The following is a 14,120-nucleotide window of genomic DNA, read 5'->3' as shown; positions in this document are numbered from 1 at the left end:
TTTCACTGTAATATCCATATGCTTATGTACAGATTGCGATTTCGAGGAAAATTTCCTAGTCCACTTTGTTACATCATTTCTAGTTTTCTCTACAACTCTTGCAGACTCCAATTTCTTACAAGCTGTAATCCTCCACATTAAAAAGTGATCGAGATGACATTTTACATTCATCAATCATTACATTAAAAAAAAAAACACTTTAACTGTTTCTATTCAGAAAGAGGTATTTTTATTCGTGTCCACCTTTTTTCTATGCAAAATGAAAAATGAACACAACGCAATAACAAAAATGAACATGAATTTTCTTCATTTTTGGCATAAATTGGTGAACACACTTTTTTTTTTACACAAAAGCACAATGTACAGTATCTTTAAACCTACATATTCCACAAAAACAGTCAAAATATTGGTGATTCCATCAATTTTATTCGTCGAATATCTCATAATAAACTTGGTGGGTCCATCAATTATAAAGTATTGGCGATTCTATCTTTTTGATCAGCATCAAATATCTTATTCACACAAGATCCTGGTCATTCAACAAAATCAACTGTGAATTTGTCCATATACAGTTTTGCATTTCATTCAAAGAACTGGTGAACCCACCAATAAATCAATTATAGAGCATATGACAAAAACAAGAACCTTTCGAATGCCTAAAAATCAGGAATTCTTTAAACATTGTTTGGTGATTCCACCAAAGGTAAAAGAGGTAAAATTATCTAGTCAATAAAGAACCGCTACACAATCTGAGTTTTATTTGCCATTGATAAAACAAGTGTGTTTGGGGTTTTTAATTATTTTGTGCATACACTAGCTTTGTAATCTATTTTAGGTAATAGGTCTTCGTAGATCCACCAAGTACTTATGAATTTAAATTGAAAATGCTTGTTTTGGTGAGTCCACCTAGGTAAATCATTTCACTAGTCTACATAAGCGAATGTTAAGAATACTTGTCTTGCATAGAAGCTAAAAATTGTATCTATTTGGTTGCCTAACCAATTTTATATTCAACACAGCGATTTATTAACAGCTTTTAACTTTTTAACATTCTTGGTGGGTCCACCAATTTGGAACTCTTGTTTCATTTCACATTTCGTATGGTTTTATATTGGTGGATCCACCAAGTATTGAAATAGCGACAAGTTCTCAAAATAACAGAATATAATCATAATAGAAAGGTTGAGATTTAAAACGTGTACGGGTACGCGTACGCGAGTTAAAACTATACGTACCCGTTTTCGTAATTTATTGGTTAAGATTTCTTAACTTGTAGGATATAAACGTGTAGGTAAATTGACGCAGTTTTGTGACATGAATTCTTGAATTTTGTTTAGTTAATTTCAAATAAATGGTAAATTTCCCATAAATATTCATGGAAATGAAGCATTAAATTTATATAATGCATTACAAGAATACATTCACTCATCAATAATATGTTATTTGTTGTAAAAAGCTACACGTTTGTAATTACGTGTAGACGACGCTCTACAAATTTAGAGAACGTGTAGAAACCATGTCGTCACAAAAACGTATGACATAATACGCGAAGAATTTAGGTGATTCCCATAGTTCACGTACACATCCCCATACACGTTTGAAATCTCAACCTCTCTAATATATCTGATAAAAGCAAAAAATACCATCACAAACTCATTAAGAGCAATTTATGAATGATTGCAGGTGTTGTAAATAAACAATTCACCGTCCTTATTCACAATTTCAATAACTTCGTTCAATATTATCCAGTAGAAAATCACCGATGCTATGATATGGTCATATTTGAAAGTGTTCTCGAATTATCGACACACGCATCATTTCTCTATCCTCTCAGGCTTCTAGAGAGAGGTGATGCCAGAGGGGTTTCATGTGTAATCAACACAACGATTTGTGAAAGAAGTCCAATGCTAATGACTTTAATGTAAAGATATGAAGATTAAATCATTAACTCTCTCTTCTTGATCTGAAAAACTTTAATTAATCCGCCCTTGTACAGAGAAAATAAACGAAAATGTTGCCACATAAAGTCAATGTTTAGGGCATTTTCATATAAGCGATGACGTTTTAAATAAGCAGCAAAAAGTTGATATCGCGAACAAGTTTGTAAAAACGAAATCAAGAACTTTGTTTAATATCTAAGCAATGACACACTCATCAATCATCAATATGTAATCAATAAATATTGAAAAATTGCAAGGCTTTAACGATATGAAAATAATATTTCCTAATTTTATTTTACTGCCGATATAGTTTTACATACATGTATGTACCGTATATCAGGTTTTTTCCGCGTCATGTTTTTTTTCCGCGAATCAGAGCCTAAAACGGTATACAAAATTTACGCGAATCAAATTTTCACTATTTCAAAGTCACATTGAAAATATAATTTACGATTTTTTAAACATGTGAGGTGAAAGGGGAAAATTATCTCAATAATCGCTCTTTCGGACAATGAAACCAAGTAAACGATTTCCTAAAAGGGGAAGGAAAGTCAAAAACATTATTTATTTTAATAAAGTGGTGTAAATTATCACATGTGGTCATGCTGTTTTGAAAATAAAATACGTAATTAAGCTTTAATGAATGTTTGAAGTTGGAGAAATCGTATTTACTGGAGGCTGACATGATGTAGAACTCTTTTGTATTATAAACAAAAAAAATTTAATTATTTTGACGTCACACCATCTATTCCGGTTTGGTTTACATATACAAATGAATGTACACAGTGCTCTAAGTATAATTAACGCTGGTTCATACCTTTCTGTTACTCAAATAATCGACTAAACAAAATTGATAATGTTTGAGTTCACACGTCAATCTAAAGAATAAATACATGTATCATTGTATGCATAAATATATGCATTTTTATAAGTAAATGACAGCTGTTAATCTGCTATCATTCAAAGTTGAAAACGACCTCGATTAAATTTTTGATTCCAAGTCAAGTTCTTCGCTAACTGAATAAATATTATAATTGTAATCGGGATGTTTAAAATTCATTCTTTAAAGTCGGAATTACCATGACGAATAGATGGTGTGACGTCATAGATTAAAGTTAAATGGCAGCCCCCATGGCGGCGGGAAATTTAAATTAAGCGATCGATTTTCTTGATTTATTCATTGTTTCGGGGTTTTTAATGAAAATAAATACGATTTACAATTATAGTAGATGATAATTAATTGATTTATTGTACAACATATTTTTAGTTTCCTTTCCCTTTAATGTGAAACCATTACTGATAATTATTTTCAGAGACGCAAACAGTCATAGATAAATAGATCATGTACCGTTACATATACCAGTAGCTCAGGTATATCTAGACATCAGTTTACGCAAGGAAAGTGACCGTTTTAATTAGCTTGTCAATGGATTGATAAATAAACAACGAGGCTTACAAATCTATTATCTGGGGCTTGTTCTCCGAATCCGCAATTTCTACCTCTAACTAAACTAACTGAACATAGTTCACCATAATTTACCTACATATTTACTTTATCAGGAAAGAGAAAAAACAAAACTTTGTATCAAATTTACTCTGATTTATTTTCCGCGATTCGGAAATCGTCGCGAACAAAGCGGAAACTGGATACACGCGGAAAAAAACTGATATACGGTATTGTTTCATTCCTGTTTCATGTAATGAAGATGGCTAGTATACATTTTTAAACTAAAGAACCCCTCCAAATATTCAGGGGCCAGAAAGAAATTGTTCTTCATGGCATTTACAGGATTAAATAGGATAATGCATTTTTTTTCACTTAAATTTCTTCTTTTTTTTTTTTGTTATATCAACATATCTTAAGAACAGAATTCAGGCCTTCCTTAGCACATTGAATTGTGTTTGATCATGACCAAACGCCTCCTTCCGTGCCTGCTTCACCCGAGGTTTGTAGGAAATGCGAGAAAGGAGTAATAATGGCACCTACCGAGTGCCTACTAGACAAACGAAAAAGCTTTCATTCAATACATACAAATATTCTATCTGCCGTGTGGTTATTCCAATGTCAACAGACCTTGCAACCAACCTACAAGGCAACTTGTCATCTAACACCTGGCTGTTGTACTTGGCAATGCCACTTAGTCAAACAAAAAGACAATGCAACTTATCGCTGCACAGTATTCCACCTATTGTTACATGGTAATCAAATTTGACAGATCATACCGTAGTGATATTCTTTGTCTGTGTCCATGTAATATGTATCTAATATTCACTTTAAGGAATATTAGACCAGCAAATCTTAAGCTTTCAGTATTCATTCTTACACTACCACTTTTTTATAGAAATACAAACAATCAATATGGTGACAACATCTGGCATTTGAATCCAAAAATCATCGTACTACGTATTATGGAGTGTTTCTGGCTAGGAAACTGTAATAATAACAGTTCTATATTCACATCCACAAAGTATGATTACCTCAAATTTTAACAGAAATTCATTGGACTTTATAGCCATGTAGATGATGAAATGACTGAAATATACCCAACCCTCTTAACCTACATCGACCTAAAAAAAAATTACGATCTGCACGAAATGATCATGTACTAAATGAACATGTAATTCTTATTTCTAACTCCTACAATTCCCCCGCAGTAGGAAAGTGATCCAGACGACATATCTTATTCATCAATCATAACATATCATCAAAATTTAACCCTTTGAATCATATTCCTGATTGCCATCACGCTATATAGCTAGAAGGTCTCTTTATTTATATTCCAGTAGACTTTTTTTTTTTTATCAAATTGTTATATTTAATAATGTCAAATTCATCCATATAAGATGAAACTCAGAAACTAACAATGAAGATGTCATGTTTTAACACCTTGAAATAATTATTATTGATCAATATATCATGTTTCAACTGACTTCGAAATTCAAACTTTTTCTCAACAAATGGTTGTAGAGAGGACACCAATGAACCCGGGCCCCTTCATATTTTTTTCAGATTTTTAAATCTTCAAAATATTTAGTCTGCGCCTGCGTAGTTCGACAGCTGTTCAGAGGGATTAAAATGCGTTGTCCTGTTCTTGTATGCATATTTTACAAACAAAAAGACATGTAGGACTTCATATGAATTGCTTTTATATCTTTTGGCAACATTTTGGCCAGTTTCAGGCAGAAACAAGACATCTTATCCTCAAATGTACAAGATGGCCGCAAATCCCCCTTAAACATTTTGTTTTTTCTCTTATAATATTTTAGATTATAGAGTAAAAGGGGAAACACGCCAAACTGTTTTAATATTTTGAGTTTTTGGATAAAAACTAAATACGTGTTGCTGGTGGGTCTCTTCAATAAACCTCAAGCAAATCGCTTCTATCTTAGGATTTTATCATTTCAAACCCATCCAAATAAAATAAAAGTCAGAAATTAAAAATCAAAATGTCATGTTTTAGCATAATAAACTGAGTGTCTATGATCAATATCTCAAGTGTTGTCAAAAACGGCGTTTCAACATTCCTCATGTATGCTCTTTTTAACAATAAGTAGTTTACTGGCCATTTAGTACTCTAGCTGTGTTCCATTTCATGAGCACATTATGGAAACTATCTTATCAACCATTTTTCATGCACTATCCGTGTTCATGTGCAGATGGACGTTTTTGGGGGAAAGCCATGTCCAAACTGTTTCAACATTTGGAGTTTTCTGATGCAAATCTTCCTCTTCCAGATTCTTCATTTTAATAAGTACAAGTTAAATTCAGAATTCAACAATGAAAATGTCACGTTTTAAAACTTTAAAATACGTGCTAACGATCAATATGTTCTATCATTAAAAAGGCCAAAAACCGTTTTGTGTTCACCTTTTCCCACTGAGTTGTTCACAGGCCATTGACTACCCTAAAGGTGTTCCGGATCCATTCCATGAACACATCGTGTAAAATATCTCACACACTGCCTATTACCATATACAGTGCATGTGCTTATGTGCAAATTGGAGTTTGGACAAACAAAAGTATAATTCCATTCTGTTTGAACATTTTCAGTTAGCTGTTAAATTCTTTCAGATTCTTCTTTTCTAACAAGCAACGTTCCTTTGCATTATAAACGAATTTGATATGCCACTTTACATTCATTAATTATTGCGCATCACCTAAAACTGTTCTTTCGAAACATATACCACATTGCAATCAAAAACTAAATACTTAGCAGGTCTCTTCAATAAATCTCAAGAAAGTTGTTTCTTTTAAAATTTAGCATTTTATAATTATAAAGTCAAGGAAACACGATAAAATTCAAAAAACAACAATAAAAAAATTCTTGTTTTAACCTATTAAATTGAGTGCTAATGACCAATATCTCATGATTTGTTACATTAATTGCATACTAAAATAGAATTCGCGCTCATTTTTTTTTTCAAAAAGTGTTAAACAGGCCATTGACTACCATAACTATGTTCTATTCTATAAACACATATTAGAAAATTTCCCTGTAACATCCATGTGCCAATGTAAAGACGAGAGTTTGGAGGGAATATATCTTAAACCAATCTATTCGAAGATTTTTATTTCAGATTTCCTCCGTTCCTCCGTTTAGAAAGGTGATATTGATTAACCTTCATCAATCATTATAAATCATCTAAATTTATATCTTAAAATAAAACACATTGCAATCAAACCTTGATAGCTAGCCGTTCTCTTCAATTAACCTTAAGCAAACTGTTTCTATCAAATCTTATCATTATAAACTCATCGGGATAAAATAACATTCAGATATTAACTATAAAGATGTTCTGTTTAACTCTCTAAAATAAGTGTTAATGATTATTATCTTAAAGGTACTTGGTCCGATTTTATATCAAATTTTGTTTAAGTTTTTTAACGATGGTTATTGGTCAATTAAGCAATATTTCAATTAGAATTGAAGTACAAGATTATTTAACAAAACAAATCTGATAAAACGGGTATCGCGTTATTAATTTCTCCTCATTTTAAAATTTGACCTGATGTCGATGCGGGAATGACTGTATTACGACTTTGACATTCTTGATTCCTTCTCTATTGTTTTAGTAGTTCGTGTTACTCTGCTGTAATTTCTATTTTGTTTTATAGATTTTTGAGATGGTTGCCGGTTTGTTATTGTCATTTTTTGATTTAAGTAAAGGTCCTAATGGTTTGGAATATCAAAAATAAACCTGTCAACATTTTGTTCACTTTTATTTGAGAAGTCTGCTTTGTAAATCAAAGTACTGAAAGTACTAAAAACCGCTAACCTAGCTTGGTTCTAAGAAAATTTACTGTGTGCAAGCGTAGGCGGAAATGAGCCTTATTGAAATTTTGGTTTATGTTTAATGAATATCAATTTAAAGTATCGAAGGCCAGATTTCTTTAAATATATGTTACTTTCTGAAGATAATGTGAATTAAAGCTGAACACGACTTGTATATGGATACTTGCCAGAAAAAAGATATGTTAAAATCACAAATTATACCTTTTGAACAGTAATTTATCACAGTTTTTGACATTTTCTTGCAAAGAATCGATTTTATTTTTCTATATTTTAGCTTCTGATCATGAATACGCATTATATTTTTTCATCATTGCGTAGCTTCCCGTGCTGATGTACGTAAGCCCCGCAAACCAATCGTATCTACTCGGCCATTTCCGTCACCCAGATAACTGGTTCCCTATACCTCTTACCAGTTTAAATGATGTTTATTTCTGCTCATAGAGGGCAGTTATTCCTTGCACCGGAAATAGAAGTCTAACGACAATAAAGCGCTGAGCTATGCTTAGCGCTTTAAAAATTGATGCAAAACATGCGATGGGCGAAACTAAACGATTCACTATCCTGCACATTCCAATCATGCATTTGGTTTGAATACATTGTAAACCTATAAAGAATTAATTCTTATTCACTTTAAATATTTCTAACTTTGACATGAGACCGATTCTGCTGGTGTAAAAAGGCGAAAGTCTATTACTTTGTAAGATAATTAGACTGAATGGAATATCAATTAGTACTGTTAAAATAAAATGGACCATGCATGTTTAATATGTTTTGTCATATAATTGACACTAGAAATCAAATTTTGTGTTCATTTTTTTTACAATGAGTAGTTCACATGCAAATTGCCCCCTTTGATGTGTTCCATTTTATAAACACATCTTATAATATCTCATAAACTGCCTTTTTTCCTGCACTATTCATGTGCTCCAGTGTAGAAGGTAGTTTAAAAGAAAAATGTCGACGTCCAATCCGTTGAATCGTTTTTTAAGATTTTCTCTACAACTCATACGGGTTCTTCATTTCTAATAAGAACCACTCCAACGCTTAAGGAGAGGAATCAAGGCGACACTTTACATTCGTCAATCATTATACATCATCAAAATTTATTCCTCAAAATCATACAATGCATTGCGACTTAATACTATACAGATGACATGTTTTTTTCTTTTATCCTCAAACAAACTAGTTCCATCAAATCGTATTTTATCATTACAAACTCGTCCGAAAACGAAGAAATTTAGAAACCAACAATAAAAATGTTCTGTTTATAACCTATTATAATAAGTGTTAATGATTAAAACGTCAAGTGTCATATGAATGGCATTAGACATTCCCATTTTGTGTTCATATTTTTACAATAGGTGCTTCACAGGCTTCGATCAACCTATTTGTGTTTTATTCCATGAACATATCGTTGAAAATATATCATACATTTCCTATTTCCGTGTACTATATATGTTCACATATGCATATTAGAGTTAAGAGGAAAATGTGTAAGTCCTATATCACTTACATCATTATCAGTTTTCTCCATAACTCTCTCAGATTCTTCAATTTCTTACAAGCGCAATTGCTCTGCATTAGGAGAGTTATCATGATGACACTTTTCATTCATCTCTTAGTACACATCATCAAAACTTTATTTTTCCGAATCACATAACACATTGCTATCAAAACTATATGCATGGTAGTGTCTTCAATTAACCTAAGCAAACAGTTTGTATCAAACCTTACGATTTTATCATTGGAATCTCGTCCAAATATTACGAATGTAAGATATTAACAATAAAGATGTCTTGTCTTAGCCTATTAAATTGAATTTTAATTATCATTATCCCATGTTTTGTCATATAAATGGCATATAAAAATCACATTCGTGCTTTTTTTTCTAAATTAGTGGTTCAGAGGCAATTGACTACCCTAGATGTGTTCTATCACACAAACAAATTTTGGAAAATATCTCACACACTGCTCATTTCCATACACTATTCGCGTGCCTATGAGCAGAAGGAGGTTTTTGTTTAAATCATTCAGATTCTTCATTTATAACTGATATAAGTCAAATGATCAAGATGATGTTTTACAATCAGCAACCATATTAAAATATCACCCAAATTTATTTATCTGATTTATATACCAAATTGTAATCAAACTCTATAGCTGGCAAGTCTCTACAGTAAACCTCGAGACACCTATTCAACCTATCAAATATACTAGCGGAAAAAAGAAATTGTGCATTATTTAATATATGAAAAAACATTTAAAAATTACAATGAACACATTTTTTGGTAATACTGTTAATACATGTATTCGTAACAACATCTCATAACACATTAATGTCAACGTCGAATAACGTCAATTTCAGCACACTCGAAAGTCACTGTTATTTGAAATTGAATTAACAAAATTAATAACGCGTGTGACCACCATTTGCGTTCACGCATGCTTGACAGCGACGCCTTATTGATGCCACTAAAGTGTTCAGAAATTCTTGAGGGATGTTGTTCCAGATGTTGGTTAAAGCCTGGCCTAAATCAGCCAATGTCTCTGACTGTTAAACGGCGTAAACGTCTTTCCATTTCATCCCAAACGTGCTCGATCGGCGACTAATCGGGGGAAACAGCTGGACAAGGCAAGACATCGACATTCTGTTGAACAAACAAGTCCCTGACCACACGTGCAACGTGGGGCCTTGCGTTGTCTTGCTACAGAGTGGTGTGATTTTGATGTTTCTGTATGAAGGGTGTCACATGAAGCTGAATAATTTCATCTCGATAGCGTACGCCGTTGAGATTTGTAGAGGGGTCCTTCCACGTGCTGACATTCCAACCCACACCATAACGCTACCTCCACCAAATTGTCGACATTGCACAACAAATGCGTCCTGGTAACGCTCCCCAACGCGACGATATATCCTACAGCGGCCGTCACTGCTATCCAAATGAAATCTGGATTCATCAGTGAACAGAATTTTGGCCCAGTCTTGTATTCTGAATCGCAGATGTCGTGTGTACCACGCTAGTCTCGCGATACGATGACGTTGAAGCAGTCCTGGCGCACCGCTGGACGTCTTGGTCTAATGTTTTGCTCGCGCAGACGATTACGCACAGTTCTTGGACTAATTAGTCGATTTCTCGGCCCTGAAATGCTACGGGCAGTCAAACTTGCTGTCTGGAAAACGATTTATCACATGCACCAGTCTAATGTGTTTGTCCTGTTGAAGTGACGTCACACGAGGTCGCCCAGGACGCGGTCGATCATGAGTGTTGCCAGATTGTTGAAAACGTCTCCATAATTACTATAGGGTGTTCCGATGAACTCCAAAGTGTCTTGCTACAGTATTTTGTGCCATTCCAGCTTTCAGCATCCCAATAGCACGATTACGTTGGTTTTCTTTGAGTCGTGGCATGACATAAGGTAGATTCTGTTGAAACTAAAGTGATGTCCTTAACAAAAGAAGTTTAAACAAATCCTTTGCAGTTCTTATTCCAAACAATATTGGCCCGTAAAACTCGTGCGTACAAATTCTTCAATAGACAACTGGTGCTCACTAACCATGAAAAAGTCCGTGCACCCGGATGGTTACCATCCAATATTGTCAAAACCTTAATTATTATCGATTGTTTGAAATTTATAAATACAAACAATAGATATCGAAAAATTGGAAGATGAAAGCCACACTTTGTGTTTATTTTTTCTTTCTTCAAAAAATGATTCAGAGGATTTGACTACCCTAGACGTATTTTATTATATGAACACATTTTGGAAAATATCTTACACATTGCCTATTACCATGCACCATCTATGTGCTCATGTGTAGATTGGAGTTTTAAGGGAAAATGTCCAACATGATGGAATATTTTCCGTTTGTTGTTCTGAATCCTCATTCCATTCCTACAGATTACAAATGTGGCCAGGATGACACTTTGCATTCATCTCCCATTATATATTATCAAAATTTATTCTTCCCAATCAATTACACATTGCTATCAAAGATTTACAGTTGGCAAGAGTCTTCAATAATCCGCAAGCAATATTTGCTATTAAACCTTTAGATATTATCAATAAAAACTAATCCAAATAAGATGAAACTGAGAAATCAACATTAAAAATGTCCTATTTTAACCTATCAAAATAAGTGTTAATGATCAGTTTTCTATATTTTGTCATTTAAATTATATCAGAAAAATCCTATTTTTGAATTCATTCGGTTTACAATAAGTAGTTTACTGGCCATCAGTCACCCTAAATATTGTTTCATTCAATGAATACATGTACATTATGGAAAATATTTCATTTACTGCCTATTTCCATGTACTATCTATGTGCTCATGTGCAGATTGGAGTTTTAAGAAAAAACTGTAAGTCTTGTCTGTTTGATTTATTTATCTTCAGTTCTCTCTACAACTCTTTCAGATTTTTCATTTTTAACAAGCACAATTCCAGCGCATTGGGAAAGTGACCAAGATGACACTTTACTTTCATCAATCATTACCAATCATAAAAATGTATTCCTCCTAATCATATATAAGACATTGCTATCAATACTACATAGCTGGAATGTTTCTTCATCAAACTTTAAGCAAACTGCTTGCGGGAAGTTTTAAATTTCATCATTACAAAATAATTAAAATTAGATGAAAGATGAAGTCAGAAATCAGCAAAAAAGATGCCATGTTTTAGTCATTCAAATTTGAGTGATAGTGATTAACACCTCATGTATTGTCAAATAAACGACATCGAAAAATACAATTATGTACGCACAAAATTTTAACAATGAATGGTTCAAAGGCGATTGTCCATCCTAGATGTGTTCATGAACACATCTTTAAAAATTATCTCATATACTGCTTATTTCAATGCACTATCCGCGTGTGTTAATGCATGTACAGATGGAAGTTTGTTGGAAAACCCTGAGTTTAAACTGTTAGGAGATTTTCGATTTTATGATTAGATCTTTCAGATCCTTCATTTTTTACAAGTACCATTCCTCTGCATTTGAAAAATGATAAAGATGACATTTTACACCCAGCAGTCATTTATACACCATCAAATGTAATTCCTTTGAATCGTATTGCACCTTGAGATTACACTATATAGCTGGCAGGTCTCTTCTTTAAACTCTCAGGGGACTGTTTCTATTCTATCATGGGATTTTATCAATACAAACTCATCCGCATAAAGTTCAAAAATCAAAATGAATGATGTCACGTTTTCAAGAGGTTCGCTCCTCTCTTTTTGGGTAACTATTTTATGTCACCTCTAATCTAAAATTTTTGCATCATATAATGATTCTATTTGTGTATTTATATACAACAATGCCAAAAAAACCATATTTGATAAACATTTTAAAAGAAAATTGTATATTTACAGAGTGTAGATGGGGATTATATATTGTGGCGGAAGAAAATGAACAATTTTCCTAATTCAATAGTTTTAGAGTTCTGTTACTTCAGCCTCCTAATTTTCAGAGCAGACTAAACTTTTAAATAATTTGTGTCTTACGATACACTTATGTTGTTCTGAAAAACATTTCTGAACAATATTTTTATCGATACATTTTGGCATATTTCGCTTATATTTCATAGAAGTGAAGAAAAATTTAACTCGTATTTTTGCCTAAAATAAGCTTATTTCATGTAATATCTTTTTTATCTTTTTTAGATGTTACCCCTACTTTTACTTAATTTATAGACATTAGACATTAAATGCATGACTGTTTGTATGCAAAGTTTTCGAAAAATGTCATTACCTTTCTATTTTTTTTTATTTGCGTTATGATTTGATTACTCCAAAGTATTATAACAATCTTTACATTTGCTGCTGTACTTACATTTAAAGGCATCAGTAAAGCAAGGTGTTTTTTTTTAACTCTGACTTGGATATTACTTTTATAGTCACTACATGTGTTCAACATCATAATGTATTGAAATCATAACTAAATGTTAGTTCAAATTATAAATATTTGTTTGATTTCTTCAATGAATCAATTTTTGGCAAATTTTAGCAATAATTTCAGGATAGTTATCATTTCTGTTTTGGGCCCCATATTTCCGAAAGATGGCATGTGAAATAGGTCACAAATAAAATAAATGAACATGCTAGATCATCATGCTTATATCCAAGTGGTTTTCGGATAATTGACATTACTAGCTTTTGAGGTACTGACCTCCCTAACACTGTAAAATAAGTGTAAATGATCAATATCTCATGTTCTGTCACTAAAAAGGCATAAGAAAATCCCATGTTGTTTTCATTGTTTTTCCATTAAGGGGTTCAATGGCCATTGACTACCCTAAATGTGTTCATTAACATAAGCACATCTTGAAAAATATCTCTCACACTGCCTATTACCATGTACTATCCATTTGTTTATGTGCAGATTGGAGTTTTGAGGGAAAATGTCCGAGTCCAGCGTAATTTGAACATTTTCAGTTTGCAGCATGACGATTCAAATCTTTCTAACTTTTCATTTTTAACAAGCACCATTTCTTTACATTTCGAAAGCGATCAAAATGATACTTTACATTCAGCAACCATTACACATCATTAAAATTCATTCCTTCGAATCATAACACATTGCAATCAAAACTATATAGCTGGCATGCCTCTTCATTAAACATCAAGCAAACCGTTTCTATCAAATCAAAGGACTGTCTGATTACAAACAATAAAAATGTCCTGTTTGCACTTATCAAAATAAATGTTAATGATCATTATGTCATGTTTTGTCATATAAATGGCATAAGCAAATTCCATTTTGTGTTACAATAAGTGGTTTAGAGGCCACAGGCCACTCTAGATGTATTTTATTCTATGAACACATTATGGAAATATCTCATTATTGCCTATTTCCATGAACTGTATAGCTGTATATAGTATTCAC

The sequence above is a fragment of the Crassostrea angulata genome, unplaced genomic scaffold (genome assembly GCF_025612915.1).
Source record: "Crassostrea angulata isolate pt1a10 unplaced genomic scaffold, ASM2561291v2 HiC_scaffold_14, whole genome shotgun sequence".
Taxonomy (NCBI): domain Eukaryota; kingdom Metazoa; phylum Mollusca; class Bivalvia; order Ostreida; family Ostreidae; genus Magallana; species Magallana angulata.
Note: the sequence above shows the minus strand (reverse complement) of the source record.